The sequence below is a fragment of the Halichoerus grypus genome, chromosome 14 (assembly GCF_964656455.1).
Source record: "Halichoerus grypus chromosome 14, mHalGry1.hap1.1, whole genome shotgun sequence".
Classification (NCBI taxonomy): Eukaryota; Metazoa; Chordata; class Mammalia; order Carnivora; family Phocidae; genus Halichoerus; species Halichoerus grypus.
In genome coordinates this window covers 17,036,859-17,052,325 of record NC_135725.1, presented here as the reverse complement: position 1 = coordinate 17,052,325, position 15,467 = coordinate 17,036,859, and the positions used below count along the sequence as shown (strand labels likewise).

General features: G+C 40.4%; 1 long non-coding RNA gene across 1 annotated transcript in view; it reads right to left on the bottom strand.

Annotated features, from left to right (window-relative positions):
* Window positions 1-2,520: 2,520 nt before the first annotated feature.
* Window positions 2,521-15,467, bottom strand: part of LOC144380161 (uncharacterized) — a 60,625-nt gene continuing 47,678 nt past the window's right edge. The window contains exons 2-3 of the long non-coding RNA XR_013443991.1: window positions 2,960-3,169; window positions 2,521-2,620 (exon numbers count right to left, since the gene is read on the bottom strand). This is a non-coding gene — a long non-coding RNA (uncharacterized LOC144380161). The remainder of the gene's footprint in view (window positions 2,621-2,959; window positions 3,170-15,467) is intronic.

Here is a 15,467-nt window from a genome sequence, read left to right as displayed (position 1 = left end):
AAGTGTCACTTTTATAAGAAAGCCTCCCCTGAGCTCCTTATAAAGGACATAGGTCCTAACTTACTATTCTTTCATTTTCATGTTTGTTTCATACATAATACTTATTTCTGTTTGTTGTGGCTTTTTGGCCACCTGCTCCCCACTCTATACATATTTTCTGATGTATCCCCAGGACCTACCACACTGGCTGCAGATGATAGGAACTCAATGACACTTTTTGAATAAGTGAATGAATTAATGGATGAATGTAAATGCCATGAGAGCAGGGACCATTTCTGCCTTGTCCACTCCAGCATTCTCATTGCCCAGCACAAGAGGAAAACTCAGTAAATATGTGTTGGATTAATTCTGCAACTCCCTCTTACAGCCAAGGAAACTGAGGCTTAGCAACCTTGAGCAACCTCCTCCTGATCACTCCGGCAGTAAAGAGGCAGAACCAGGGCTTAAGACTGCATGTCTCACAACTCAGTTCTTGATACATTAGCGCTGGAAGGGAATTTGGAGATTATTTGATCTAACAGCTCAATTCTATAAATGGAGAAGTTGAAGTTCAGGACAGAGAAATGAAATGACACATTCAACTCATCTGGTTTATCCTATTTTGTAGGACCAGCTCTACGACCAGCTAGCGTGGCAAACCTAGTTACATTACCTTCTCTGCCCTTCACTGTCCCTATCTGTACAAGGAGTTGGGAGGGGCTCAATGGCATTGCAGCATTCCTAGATTTCAGGGTTCTTTCCAGCTCTGAACTTCTGACTCCCTTTTTCTCAGTTTGCTCCAACTCCTCCCTCACAGTTTCTGTCTCATTTTAAGGTTAAGGAGAAAATTAAGTTGCATGACACATGCTTTGTTCTCTACTTCAATAAGACCATGAGAAAAAAAAGGTAAAAAAAAAAAAAAACTGTCATAAAGTTTTCCAATCTTTATGTACCTTAGGTAGAACAAGAGTGCCACCTGAGAACCACCTAAAGGAAAGATGAAATATATCTTTCATATATTTGAAAGATATATTTCAAGTTTACTGGCTGGGAAGGTCAAGTTCAGTAGCTTTTGCTTGAACTCAGAATAACCAAACTTAAGGGATATATCTTCCCAGCCAAGTAAATATGGGCATCGTTAGGAAAGGCCACTTTGAAAAATAAAAGACATATCTCTTTTAAATCCAGGGCTTCCAGATCCTTTACCCTTGAATTTAAGTAAAAAGAAATGGGTTGACCAAAGCACTATCACCTATTACCCTCTTAACAACAAGGAGACTGTAAAGATTGTGTTGTCTTCTTAAAGGTAATAAGACATAGGTGAAAACAGTCCCACACACAGGTGAAAAAGTCTGTCTATAATAGTCACTCAGAAAAAATATCATTATCAATTCCTATAATGAGACAATAAATCGGAAAAGCAAAGGGTAAAATGATGTTCATGGCAATAACCGAATATAAAATTCCTCAGTGTGTATGCAAGAAAATGAATAACCCTACATTTCTGTGGTTTTCACTTTATTTTCACTGCTGGTGAGGAGTGACTTATACTGCAAGAGGACAAACCATTCTTATTTACACTCAAAATGTCAAATCCATTTGCACTCAAAATGCCATCACCTTGCATTACTCTACCAATTTAACCTGCACAGAAAATAAGAGCTAAAAGCAGAATAAGAGGAGACCTGGAATATTAAATCTGCTCTCTTTTCTTGCAGCCTTGATCAAACACCCTGATTTGCTGCAACCATTCCAAGATGGAAGTGTTTTGAATTCTAAAATAGCTTAGCACCAAATGTGTCATAATTATCTGAACCTATATTTAGAATGATGAAATTTGCCATGAAATCTGAAATATGCTTCAAATGTCAGTCTTATTTTTAATTAATATGCCAATCTACCTTTGCAATAATCAAGTTTTACAGTCTCCCAGTGCTGGAGAACTTGGACGCTGTTTGTGTGTGTGTGTGTGTGTGTGGTTTTTTTTAATCTCATAATTATGATAATGTAGTTCTCCAACAGATCCTTCCTTCTCTACAGATTGTCAGAGGAAATCGGATTTCATCCCCATGGTATATTTTATCTATAAAACCAAATGATATGAAGTGAAGTATCCTGTCATCATGGTCACCAGTTAACAAAATCACTAACACCATCACATCGACCATCCTTATGATCTGATATTTGTTGTAAGAGGGTAATAGGTGATAGTGCTTTGGTCAACCCATTTCTTTTTACTTAAATTCAAGGGTAAAGGATCTGGAAGCCCTGGATTTAAAAGAAATATGTCTTTTATTTTTCAAAGCGGATATGGCTTTTGAAAACATGATCAAATATAAAATGTGACAATTCATTTCACACTCCTTTTTAAGTTTCTTCAGTATTTTTCATTGACTTTTTGAATATTTCATATTTGATAGAAAATTTTAAAAAACAGTCATGTGGAGCCCTAAACTGTAACAATTCTGTTACCTTCTCAAATTGCATTGTATATATAGAAAGCTTATGTGCTAATACAGATTTTCTTACCTTTACAGACTCATTTGGTGAGAGAGACAACAGTTTTCCGGAAGTGTCATACACATCTTGAGACTCATCTGCCACTGCAAACAGTAAAATATTATAGAACAAGTAAGGTTGCCTGAAAAACAGAAAAAATACATGGTGGAGAGTGTCTAGAAACTTTGTTTTATCAACAAGACAAAGTCATTTTATGTTTGTTGTACCTAAAAATATTTAGGCATATATATATAATTTCAGTTTAATAGTAGTTTATTGTACTTTAAAAGCTATTCTTTGACAATTTGGAAATTCAAAAACTTGTACTTACCCAGCAATGGCTTAAAAATCACATCATAGAAGATGTCTTACTTTACTTTTTACAAAGAACTATGTCACTAGGAATAGAGATTACAAACAAAGCCCAAAGCCTTTAGTGCATATGAGAAGCTGAGTATGCTGTTGTGTCAATGATACTTACTTGGTTCTTGCTCAACTGGCCTGAAATGGAACATGCAAACTTTGGATTCAGGTATCTTGAGGCATCACAGTGTTGCCAAGAACAGAAACTCCAATCATTCCATAACAATTCTCAAAATCGTAAGGCTGGAAGGCTTTACTCTGTTCTTAGGTCATGATGTAGGCTTCATATTTCTCTGATGTGGATGAATACCTGTTCACCCTTTATTACCTTTAAGAAGACAACACAATCTTTATTAGAAGAGTACAGTAGTATTTAAAAGCACCCCATTGGGGAGTTTATGCTTATAAATTTATTTATCAATCAATATCCAATTTATATGTAGCAGATAAGACACTAGGTGGGAAAAACCTTGCCCTCATGGAGCTTGCAGTCTGACCGGGAAGACAATACTGAGCAAGCAACTCCATAAATACACCTAAGATTAAAACTGTGATAAATGCTATGCAAGAAAGGGAAAGGATGAAATTTATTGCAGAGAGGACTCTAACCTAGTTTAATGGATTAGGAAAGACTTGCCCAGGGGATACGTTCTTTAACTGGGACCCAAGAATAACTAGGACAGCAGTGAAGAGTAGCAGGGTGAGCAGTCCAGCAGAGGAAAACTAGGTCACGTCTTGTTGCAGCCACAGAACCTGTTTTATTGTGTGTGTATTTACTTTTCAGTGGAAAACACTGGCTTCATATAATTATACTTTAATCATTAAAACCTCGCTCTTAGATTCTACATCTTCCTTGAAGTTTTTTTTTTTTAATATTTCCCTTATTAATCCCCATGCAGCTCTATAATTCTACTCTCCACCAGTGCTATACAAGCAAATATGGGCATGACTAGGGTACTCCTTTAACCTATGCAGCTTCCAAGACTTGTGCTTCCACTAACCCTCTTTGCCTAGGTTTTCAGTCACTGCCTCTCAAATTCCCCCGGGAAGTTCTTAATGTGCAATTAACATTAGCCTGGCAGTTGCCATCTCCTCAGCTCTTGCTTCATCGTTCCTAGACACAGGGGTGGACCCTACAACCCAGGCTCCGCCAAGTAAGCAATGCACTTTCCTGATCCATTGTGATAAGCTTATGAGAACCAACCAAAAAGATGAACATTTCCAATGTAGTAGAAAAAAAGAGATGGAGAGAAATAATTTCTCATTATGTGGTTCTGATCCTCAATACAGACTTTCTTTTTTTTATTGCTATATATTTGTCATATAACATTGTGAAAATTTAAGGTGTACAGCATGTTTATATACATTTATATAAAGTACATTTATATATTGCGATATGATTGCCATTGTAGCAATCATTAACACCTCTATCACATCACATCATTATCATTTCTTTTTAGTGGCTAGATAAGTAAATTTTAGTCTCTTAGCAAGTTTGATGGTTATAATACAATATTTTTGTTTACATTCACTACACTGTGCATTAGATATGTAGGATTTATTTACTATTCGTTGCATGACTGTACCCTTAAACAACATCTTTCCTATCCCCCCTCCTATCTGCTGGTAATCACCATTTTACTCTCTGTTTTTACAAGTTCAGCTCTTTTAGATTCCACATATAAGTGATATCATATGGTATTTTCCTTCTCTGACTTATCTCACTTAGCATAATATCCTCAAGGTCCATCCATGTTGCTGCAAATGGCAGGATGTCCTTTTTTGACATAGACTTTGTTTCTTTTTTTTTAAGATTTATTTATCTATTTGAGAGAGAGAGAGCATGAGTAAGAGGGGCAAAGGGAGAGGGAGAGAGAATCTCCAGCAGACTCCATGCTGAGTGTGGAGCCCGACATATGGCTCAGTCCCATGACCCCAAGATCACGACCCAAACCAAAACCAAGAGTCAGACACTCAACCAACTGCACCCCCCAGGTGCCCCTGACACAGACTTTCTTAAAGCTAGACATATCCCTGGAATTTTTCATTAGATGAGATAATGACTTTCCCCACCTTATATCATTTTCTTAGTGAGTTTTTGGGTTGGTTTTTTCATTTGCAAATCAGAGTCTATATATATATATATATATATATACATACACACTATATATAATTTAGTATATTTTATATAATATAACCTGTGTCAGTCTTCTATCTGATTTGTGTCTTGAGCACTAGCTATGTGAAAACCTCTGCCTAAAATCCTGAAGTATTCAACAAAAGGCAAAATTATTATACTTCAGCAACAGTGGAATGTCAATTCACTCCAGCTGAAGGCCACCAAGAACACACCTAGGGATGACTAAGCTGAGGGGTTTATTAGCAAGGGGAAGTGCACACCACGAGGAACTGTGGGTATCCCAATAAGAGACTGTTAGAAAGGACTCATGGTCACTTGAAGGAGAGACTAAGGAAGCAGGAACACTCTCAGGATTGAAGGCTATCTGAAAATGGTGACAGTTCTACAGTTGGCTCTCTCAATAAAATAACTCTTATCTCTAGGGAGGGCAGACTAGAATGACGATCAAGCTGTAATTGCTATAAAAGAGGCAGCTCCTCATATTAGCCAGGAGAGGGGCTGTTTGGTATTTTGTGGGTTACACAGTGACTTTATTTTTCTCTGTGCCTGACAAAATTACAAAGTCTTGAACGTTCTCATTTGATCATAGGCTGAAAGGGATCTTGCCTGATGCTGGTATTCACTGAGATGGTTTATGTCCAATAGGAGAACAACACAATAGAGCTGTGAGCACCAGGCCAACGTCTAACAATACTGAGGCATGGCTGTGAGCATCAAACTAGTTCCTGGATTTTCATGGTTGCTGTTTTGTTGTGTTTTTTCCTTTCTTTCTTGAAGGTTAAGAGATGTAGAATCACAGTGAGAGGCTCCAGATCCCTTTTAGGTTGAACCTGGCACTTGTGTTCCTAGCAGCCCATGCACAGGCAGAGTAGGAAGACGGCCTCCTGATTCTGTTTGGGAAGGGCTAAGAAGGCCTTGGTAAAACCCCTTAATTTGTCTGTGGCTCAATAATGATGCCAGATTCCCATTAACAGAGATCAAAATCTCTCATTTCCTAATGAAAGAAATGCCATAAAATACAAATTCCCCCAGGAAAGGCAACACATTATTTACCTCTTCGCCTCTCCCAATAAGGACATGGTGACCCACAAGGCAGAGCATATTGTGATCATCATTCCAGAAGGAAGCACAAAGGAATTTTATTCCTTTACTGAGCACAGCATTGATAGAGGAATCCTAAGTTCTTTCCCACACAGAGGGCGACATAGTTCCCCTTGATGATTCCCTGTTCTCTCCCATTCACCACTGAGAAAACGACCAAAAGGCAGAGGAAGGGCTATTCTGGATCCAAATTAGCTCACGTAGGAACCAGGAAGCTGAACTCTTGCCTCAAGAAAGTGTGGCTCCATGATCTGTACTACAGAGCTGGGAGGAAATGCAACAGACTTGCCAAACCCAGAACCTTTCTCCCACAAAATTTAGGGACCTGTCCTTTACTTCTGTGCATACAGTGAACTGATCTTTTTAATTTCCACTAGGCACCTTGACTTCTTTCCTTCCTGCTATAGAATACATCAGCACGCCCTAATAATTTCCCTCCTGAATCATCCTTTGCCCTCAATAATGACATCAGGCCAGAACAGGTGGGAAGGTATTAAAGGAATTTGATTTCTACCAGAAGGTTCTAGTTATCACCTGTCATTATTTTTCTCCTAAAACAGGTGTCAATTTTACTTAGCCACTCTCTTCCCACCTGCCTGCTGAAGGAAAGACTGGGGTTGCAAGATGGACGTGTGATTTATTTTTTCTTTTATTGCCAAAAAGATCTGTTCATACCGAATGACCCATTTCACCCTCTTTAATCTTTCTTTCCAATTAGTCTCTCCAAACTGGAATAAAAATGATTCATTCATTCATTTATTCATTCAGTAACAAAACACTATTGAGAGCCTCCCACCAGTGAATGAAACTGATATCAGAGAGCTTCCTGACAAATAAAGGGAACAGAAAAGAACTCTCTGGAGGGGATGCCAGCAGGATCTCATGGAGGGAGACAAAGGGCAAAGAAAGGAGAGCATTGTCTTTCATCACTTCCTCAATGAAGTTTGGGTCCTATTGGGATGCTCAGTGTCAGACTTTCTATCACTCCACTGTGAGCCAATGAATGCAAAACTTCTAGGGAAAAGATCTAACCTGCAACCCTCAGGACGTGAAGACCTTGGCCCCAGCCACTTTGGCAGTGACTTGGGAGAATTTCAACATTCTCATTCGAGAGCAGAGGACAGTTACTGTGCTACTGTGGAAATCAAAACTAAACACTAAAAAAATGTAGCTCTGAAATAATGTGGTCCAAGAAATCACTGAGGTTTGGAATGAAATCTGTTTGTTGTAGGACAAGAATAGGTATGTTAATCTCATGCAATTTTATCCTTTGGGTTTCTCCGGCATTTTTAAGTGAAGTGATCTTATTTTCAATAACCTTAATAAAATTTGAGTTTGAGAGAAGCGCACAAAAATCCATACTTCATCCCAGGTCAATGTTCTGCTCTGTCTATTCTAATTTTTAAGGCAATGTAGGAAAAAAAAGTGCAAACCATAAAACAAAGAAAGTCTCTGCTAATCGTGAAGATGGACGTGCAGTGCGGTATGTATTTGGAAGCACATTCACTTCCAACCTGAGTGAGGTTTTTGTGGCTTGCTCCAGGTGGGAAAAATGTCATTGTAAAAATTGCTTACGTTGTCCTCAAAATTATGATATATTTAGAAGGGAGAAAATGAAATTTGTACTATAAACTTTGGTGGGCTCGACTGGTATGTTATCTGTGTGCTTTTTTCAGTTTTATATTCTTTATTTTTATAGAAAATTATAGCATTTTCAGTATCTGCAAGGGAGAAGCCACAGAGAGCTAAGGTAAGTAATACCCAGCTATGTAAATCAGTTTCAATCTGCCGTTTGCATATATCTGCCCCATTTTAGTCTGCCCATGTTTCTGTTATTCATCTAATGTTGAAGAAAACTCCCACTGGTATCGTACACAATGTCCATAGGTATTATAAATATCCTTTCATTTTTCTCCACTGAGGGATAAAGCATGGGGTCAATTCAAAGTCAATCTTAAATTTTTAAGGCAGGCGAGTATATCATTTGCATACAGATCAGCAAGCTGTCCTTTACTTAGAGAGAGATTTACAGATACTTTAAAATCAGGCCTAATCTATAAAACAAACAAGCACAGAGCTAAAGCTAAGCCAGAGAAAGAGAGAGAGAGAGAGAGAAATTGAGAGAGAGAACACATCAGATTGTAACAGCTTTGAATGTTTGTCACAGAAGAAATTTCTTTCTGTAAACTGCTTTTGATTCAGATTCCAGAAGCCCCAGTGTGAACTAAACTGGGCAACCTGTTCTGGGAGGGCTCACGAGTGCCACGCATCATTTATTTGCCACTTAAGTTACCACCATAAAGTGTAGGTTTCAGGCACCCCTTGGGGTGGTTTGGGGTTTTGTTGTTGTTATTGAAATAAAACCTCTTTTTTTAAAATTTTTTTCAATTATCTCTGGCTTAATCAATGCATGCTTGCAATTTGCTTTGGTCAAACAGAACTTAGCCATAAAGGTCATCCTCTGAAAGTCATTTGTGTTCCTCTGCCCACCCCCGAAGGGAACAGCCAGGCCAGATGGCCAGGACCCAGGCACGTGTCCTGTTCCCAGGACTTAGTCATGGAGATGGGTCTCTCAGATCTGGAAAAGGGGCTGCCTGCGTGGCCCCAAGTCAGAAGTTTAGGGACAGAAGAAATAAAAGGGCTGAAGAGAGACAGCGACAAGACAAACCGAACTTAGTGATTATGTGGGTGTTTGGGAGCCAGGCCAGACCCTGGAGACTGGAGATGTATTGCTCTCATAGAACTTTTCCGCCTGCGTTCTCACCTCCCATCCCCCACATCACCACCTTGAGGCTGACCCTTTCCCTCTTCTCTGGACACATCTTAGTCCTGACTTAAACCCATTGTGCAGAAAGGATCAGCTCTCCACACTTTCTAAGGTGTCAGTGAGGAATCACAGCCTAAAGGGCAACTTCCCAAAAGCAAATTATTAGTCTTTTAACCACTACAAAGAAATACCCCCCAAAATTACAACGACAAAGTTAATTATGAAAACTTGCAGTATTATTTACAATTACCCCCCAAAATCGCATAATTACAAAATTATTTTTAAAATTACAAAAAAAGAAAAAGGAAAAGAGCCCTGACAGTTTGGTTTTATATGAGGAAGGGGTGGAGGGTCTTTCCCAACATCCTGCAAATATGATCTGCGTTTCCCACACGTGCTCGGGAAGCACCCTTTTGCTTGAGCTGTTAGTATGTAGTTCACAAAGACAAAGACGGTTGAAACTCTAGGGGAAAGAGAGTGAAGAATTTCCCTGAGCTGTCAATATGCTTACATGGACTTTGGATCTCTAAATTACAGATAGTATGTACATCTTTTCCAAACCTATTTATCCACAGAAACTGTTTTGATGCATATATCTATGTATAACCCTTTTTTCTGTGGCCACATCAACTCAACCATGAGATAATCAGACACAAGTATTCTTTCAAGAGGGCGCCTTTAATTTTTCAAGACCCTTCCTTGAACACCTCGTCACTTGCCCTTCCATTCCTACCCTTTTTCCATCTTCCTCTGATTCCCACTCCCGGCTCATTTCAGCTGGTCACTCCAGCTCTGCCTTTAGGATTTCATTCAGGCATGATCTCTTCCAGAAGCATTCCTTGACTTCTCCCAGCTTCCACCCTGTATTAGTTTCCTAGGTGACTGTAGCAAATCACCAACAACTGAGTGTCTTATTGCAACAGAAATGTATTCTCTCAGAGCTCTGGAGACTGGAAATCTGAAATCAAGGTGCTGGGATGGCCACACTCCCTCTCAAGGCTCCAGAGGACAGTCCTTCCTTGCCTCTTCCAGCTTCTGGTGGCCGTAGGCATTCCTTGGCTTTGGAAATAAAACTCTGATCTCTGCCTCCATCTTCGCATGGCCTTTTCCCCGTGTGTCTATGTCTTCTCCTCTTACATCCATTCTAGGGACACTGTCATTGGATTAAGACCCACCCTAATCCAGGATGATCTCATCCCAGATCCTCAACTTGATTACATCTGGGAAGAGCCTTTTTAACAAATAAGGTCACATTGACAGGTTCTGGGCGGACATACCTTTGGGGGGCCATCATCCAACCCACTACACACTCCAGGCTCCTTCACTTACCTTCCCCATGCTTTCTCAGTACCTCTGGCATGTGTTTATCATGGCATTTACTGTACTATGTTGTAATGACTTGCCTCCCTGACCCCCCATCACACCTCTCTATTCTGTGAGACCCCGGTGGGCAGCATCAGTGCCTTCTTTGTCTTTGAATCTCTATCACCTGTGCAAATGGAGGTTTTATAAATGTCTGAATGAACACAGAACGACCCTTCTTGCAAACAGCTTTCTGCTCTCTTAAGGCTGTTGCTATGTATCTTACTTCCTTTCCCTGTATAGTTGTTACATGATACTCAAAGATCTCTAAATCATAATTGTTCTCACATGGTTACCTTCTTTATTTTTTAATTTTTTTTTTTATTTGAGAAGAGTTGGCACACAACTTCACATTAGCTTCAGGTGTACAACAGGGATTCAACTTTTCTATATGTTATGCTCTGCTCACCACAAGGGTAGCTACCAGCCATCACCATATTAGTTACCTCTTTAAAAATTTACAAGGGAGTGGTGCCTGGGTGGCTCAGTCAGTAAGTGTCTGCCTTCAGCTCAGGTCATGGTCCCAGGGTCCTGGGATCGAGCCACGCATAGGGCTCCCTGAGGGGCCCCCTCCCACTCCCCCTGCTTGTGTTCCCTCTCTCGCTTTGTCTCTCTCTGTCAAATAAATAAATAAAATCTTTAAAAAAAATAAAAAATAAAAATTTGCAAGAGATTGATTCATAATTTTGCCATTTGGTGGGAAATGTTTGCCCTGTCATAGAAAGGCTGGTATTAATGCATCTGACATTGCTATGGTAACTGGCATCATTATTATTTTTTTTAAAAGATTTTATTTATTTGTCAGAAAGAGAGAGAGAGCATGTGCAAGGAGGGGAGTGGCAGGCAGAGGGAGAAGCAGGCTCCCCGCTGAGCAGGGAGCCCGATGCGGGGCTCAGTCTCAGGACTCCGGGATCACAACCTGAGCCGAAGGCAGACGCTTAACCGACTGAGCCACCCAGGCATCCCTGGCATCATTATTTTTATTAATGTATCAAAAAGGCAGAGAAATGCCTTGAAATATGCATTGTTGTCCAAAGAACCAATTACCGCACTGTTCACCTACCGTGATTATTATCCACCAATGGCTTGGAAACCACAAAATGTTGGCAAGTTTGGCGGCTGCCTTATTTTGAGGTGACTAAGGTTTTTGCCTATGTGTCTTTGCCTGGGTTCTAGCCTTGACATAGCAGCCCCCAGTAGGTTATTTTCTACTGGGAAATACAGACATTTACAAAAACTGTTACTTGCCCTTCAGAAATTGATCATTGATTTGGGGTGAAGGCAAATATAAACAAATTTTGGTGCCTTGAAGTAACTGAGAGGTGCCATGTGTGTGGTGTAGACTTTTTTCCATGGAATCCACATAATGCAAATGTTCTAAACCTGTCCAGAGTGGAGGCTTCGAGACTCTTTGGTGCAATTCAAACACTTTCGCATGATATACAAGGGTCTTTCCCTTATCTCTTCAGCCTCATTTCCCTCCTCCCAGAACATACGTCAGCCACACTGCATTACCTGTTACTTCCCAATGTGCTCTGTTTCTCTTTCTCCTCCAGGTTTCTGAACATGCTGTGAGCTCTTCTGGTGCCATCATCCACTGCTTCCTCCCTGCTCCCCCGCCCCTCCTCTTCTATCCATACAACTGGGGTGTCACCTGGCTTATTCATCCTTTGGATATCAACCTAGATGTCACCTCCTCTACAAAGCCTTCTCTGAACTCCCCAAGTCAGAAGTGAATGCCCTTCCTGAATATGCTCTTAGAGTTCTTACATGTGGTACTGATTATCGGTCTCTTCCATTAGATTGTCAGCAACCTGAGTGTTGCCACACCTACCTCACCTTCTTGTCCCCAGTGTTAGTAAATGCCCCTGACACATAGAAGACATTCAGTACAGACTTGTAGAAGGAAGAGAAGGAAGAGAAGGAAAGAAGGAAGGAAGGAAGGAAGGAAGGAAGGAAGGAAGGAAGGAAGGAAGGAAGGATGGAAGGAAGGAAGGGAGGAAGGAAAGAAAATAAAAGAGGAAGGAAGTGTCTTCCAGAATTAGCTGAATGTTTGCCTGTTCTGCTTGGAAAGTGGCCAACCCAGCCCTCAACCTCTTCTCCTCCTCCCTGCAAGTTTGAGTTCCCAGCAGGGTGGTGGATCGGTGTTAGAGAAGCCCCCAGCAACACCCAGCAGAATGCAGCTACTCATCTGCTTCTGTGTGCTTCTAGCCATGAGAAAAAGATGATCTATTTTCTGACTTTGATGCTTGTTGCATTTTAATGAAAATAAAAATACCATTTCCTTTTCTCACACTAACGATGAGAGGAGGCTTCCGGATAGGCAGAGATGCCAAACTTTCTTTCCTGATTTCTTTGCCTCCCATACCTCATTTAGACTCCATTGCTTATTGCATCAGAATAAATCATCAGAGCCTGCCCAAATTTGAGCAGCTGCTAGCTTTACCTGGTTTTTCCTAATGGCTGGATAGGCTTTCGGCAAAGGTGCCCTCATATGGAGAAGGCTACTTCGAGATGTGGTCTAAAGGCCTGCAGAATGTGGTTATGCCACCTAACTGGCATTCCTTCATTTGTTTATTCAACAGAAACTTTCAGAATGAGTGAATGAATGGATGGATGATGTCTTCCAGAACTGGGTGCCATCTATTTCTTTGCCCCTCCAGTAATTAGCAATCTGGCCTGTAGCCTGTTCTGGAAAAGGCAGAACAAGATATCTATTAATCTTCATGATCCATCATTTTTAAGAACTAAAACTTAATCACCCTGTTCTCTGACCCTTTGAGGACTAGATAGTATCTGTAGTTAGTATCCAAAATTTTGTTTCATAACCGAACAAGTTTTTAATTCTCTGGGCCATAAATCAAATTATCATAGATTTTTTTAAAAATCTGGGTTTATTTTTTAAAGACTATTCTTAGAGCACATCCTTGCCAGCATCTGGTGTGGTCAGTGTCTCAGATTTTGACCATTCTGGTGAAGTGGTATCTCTTTGTTGTTTTAATTTGCATTTTCCCGATGACATGATGCTATGATGCATTATATGATGCACACATTTTTCAGGGAAGATAAGTCTTCCTGCCTCCGGACCCTACGTAGAAACTCCAGAAGGAAGGTTACCTCTTCAGTTCTCAGCTGCCTGCTCTGAGGGTAAAAATAGGAAAACGGTGATAACAGGGATTTTAGATCTGTTTTTTTTTTTTCAGGTTCAGATCCTGACCGATAATTCCCCCAGGAGCAAGATATCCTTTGACACCTGCCATAATGTTTCATCAGATGATTCTTCTACATTAAGAGAAAATTTTTGTTTTAAAATATAAACCAGAAAAAGAAATGTTTGGGAATGAGAGAGAATGACTACAAAACAAGGTAACTGGCCTCTTTATTGCTGTCTCTGGATAGCTGCCCAGAGATGAAAACATCCCATAGGGCCAGAGCTTAAAGTCAATTTATCGTCCTGGTTGTCTGGATGGCACAATAGATTTCCGACTTTCTACTCGATCTGTGAAAACCAGATGGTCCTAACTTAAAGCCAGACTTGACTAAAAATCATTCCAATAGACTACCTCCCATGATCCCAAGTGAAATGAATTTAGAAGTCATAGATAAAATGTTTTGTGAAAGCCTACGATAATTAACCATCTCATGAAAATGCAATATGACCTACTGTTTTCCGTAGTCTACTTTCTGTAGAAAGATGCGTTTATGTAGGTCTTTTGGTAAACAGTACTTTGGTTACCACTCTTAGTGTTAGAGATCTTTATGAGATATATTGAAATGTATAACTACAGTAAATATCTATCTGCATTGGCGAAGATGTGTTTTTAAGCCTTTAACATTCATTTAACTTGGGATCGGTAGGTTTATACCACTTAGCTTTACTTTATGTTCTTCACCAAATTTCTCACCAACTGGCCCCCCTTTTTTTTTTAAAGATTTTATTTATTGACAGAGAGAGTCACAGTGAGAGAGGGAACACAAGCAGAGGGGGTGGGAGAGGGAGAAGCAGACTCTCCGCTGAGCAGGGAGCCCGATGCGGGGCTCGATCCCAGGACCCTGGGATCATGACCTGAGCCGAAGGCAGATGCTTAACGACTGAGCCACCCAGGCGCCCCCCAACTGGCCCCTTTTAATGGGCACCTTGCTTTCTCCAAAGACAAGTGATCTAATCCTCCCACTAAGTTTCCCTTTGGGTGAAGAGAAAATTGCTTCAACTGCGTTTACCAGATATCCCTAGGCTTGTCCCAGTGCCATTTGTTCAATGAAGTCCATCTTTACACTATTAGACGGAATTCCTCTGAGCGCTAAGAGACATGGTACAATGGAGTGGTGACCTCCCTAGCCAGGGTTCTTTAGAATATAATATTTTCACAAGCTAGTAAAAAAAAAAAAAAAATCCTTATCAAGAACTGACTAAGAGGAAACAGGCCACAAATGAGATAATCCACAATATTCACCATATTATTCTGAACGGAGGGAGAAAAGCATTCCAGCTTCTGTCATGGATAAAAATGAGAGTACTCTTTTCAAAATAGAATGCTGAACTCTCCACACTAGAACCAGGTTTTCCACTGGGGACTGACAATCTCTGACTCAGAAAGGAAAGCTAATCACCACCCCTTAGCTACAGTTCACCAGAAGCCAGACCAAAATCAGCTTCATTTCACTCCCACTGTCCTAAAATTAGACATATAGCCACTGAAGACAAAAGTTCATCTTCTTTTGGCTGTGCTTGAAGGCTCTCAGCCTCGTGGATTTCACTAGTCCACCATTAGCTGGCAGGAAAGAACTCTCAGGAGGTTGCCAAATAAATAATATAGAAGTTACTTGCAAAGAGTTTTAATACATCTCTTGTTGACAGGCTACATGGATACAGATATCAGAATCATGCCCTATCACCCATTCTCAATGGTCTTCTATATGCCAGGCACTTAAAGTTGCTGCAAACAAAGGTATTCTTCCTGCCCTCAACAAGTTGAAGGACCAATGGAAAATAGATGCAAACAAAAACTACAGTAGAAGACAACAAATGATGTAATAGAACAGATTCTAATGTCTATGGGTACCCAGAGGAAAGAAGATTAATGTTTCCTTCTTCAGGAAGAAAGGCATTCACCACCAGGTTAAACTCTCCAAACTACACATATCCATAGCAACCAGGACACACAAAGCCTTGCTATTCAGAGCATGGTGCCCAGGCTGGCAACACTGGCATCACCTAAGAACATGTTAGAAATCCTCCAAACTTCAGGCCCCTCT